Genomic DNA, 1,298 nt, shown 5'->3' on the forward strand with positions numbered 1-1,298 from the left:
GAAGCGTCTACCTGTGAATTTCTGGTCATTTTTCTTAAAAAAAAAAAAAGATCAACTAATAATCAGTTATCAGCGTTGGCCGGTTCCTAGGTGCCTGAGGGAATACTGACACTTCCCTGTACAAAGGGGGTTAACAGGGCCCAAAAGCTAAATTTTGTCCCGCGATTTCTAAGGGGTTTATCCAGCTGTGGTTCTGATGCATTGATTTGTATCGTTTTTAGCAGTGGTAGCAATATGGCTCTGTCGGTCCGTCCACTGAGATGTCTTTAGTTTTTGATGACTGCTATGAGAAGTCAGACATTCATGGTCCCGCAAAGACAAATCCTCATGACGTTGACAATAATACGACTTTTCCTCTATCGCGGAGGTAGACATTTTTGTTTTTTTGAATTTACAAATCCCAACAATTATTGGACATTCATGATTCCCAGAGAAAAAGCAAACACTGAACTCCAGACCTTTCCATTTAGTGCTATCTAGTCAAAATTTCCAAACTATCCATTATTCTTCAATCCTTTAGTTTATGACAGCCTCAGCTCTATACATTGTGCTAGTTAGCAAAACATTAGCATGCTAATATGCTAATATAAGATGGTAAACATAAGCCTGCCTACGACATGCCAGCATTATCATTAGCCTGGTTTATATTGCAGTTTTATGCAAAATAGAAGCAATTGTTTTAGAAAAGTTGACAAAACTCAACTGCCAATGGTCAGTTTCCACTGAGTGACGTAATACTGATAAAGCCAGTTTTTCTCCTCCTGCAATACAGCGTCATTCCAATTAAATGTGACGTCAGATTTCAGGCAGTCTGCCTCTATGGCTCCTTAAGGCACGATAGGGCGGGCACCACAACTTGAAGGCAAAAAGGGTGTTTTCATATCAAATTTTGCAAAATGTTGCTTTGTCAATAAGTCTGCAAAACCACCTCTTGCAAGCATATACATTTTTTTGCAACATTTGAGGGTTTTTTTTTTATTCACGTTTCCCTTACTTGTTTTTAAGTTTGCAGTATCAAATTGCAAATTAAGCAGGATGATGGAAACGCGCCTATTGTAAGGAAGTCAGCAAGCTGCAAGCATGACTGCAAACTCTTAGTTTTGTTTTCAACTGTCCATTGTGAAGCTCTTGTGGGTGTAAGAGCCATGACGGCCATTTATGTTTACATTGTGGTTTACTGCTAATACTTTTTTTCTGTTGTCTTTTTTTTTTTTTTTTTATAATCTCGGAGTATTGTTTTAAATACATATTAAATACACATAGAATGTATGATCTCAAAATGAATGAAATCCTAAATG

The sequence above is a fragment of the Seriola aureovittata genome, chromosome 11 (assembly GCF_021018895.1).
Source record: "Seriola aureovittata isolate HTS-2021-v1 ecotype China chromosome 11, ASM2101889v1, whole genome shotgun sequence".
In the NCBI taxonomy this organism is placed as follows: Eukaryota; Metazoa; Chordata; class Actinopteri; order Carangiformes; family Carangidae; genus Seriola; species Seriola aureovittata.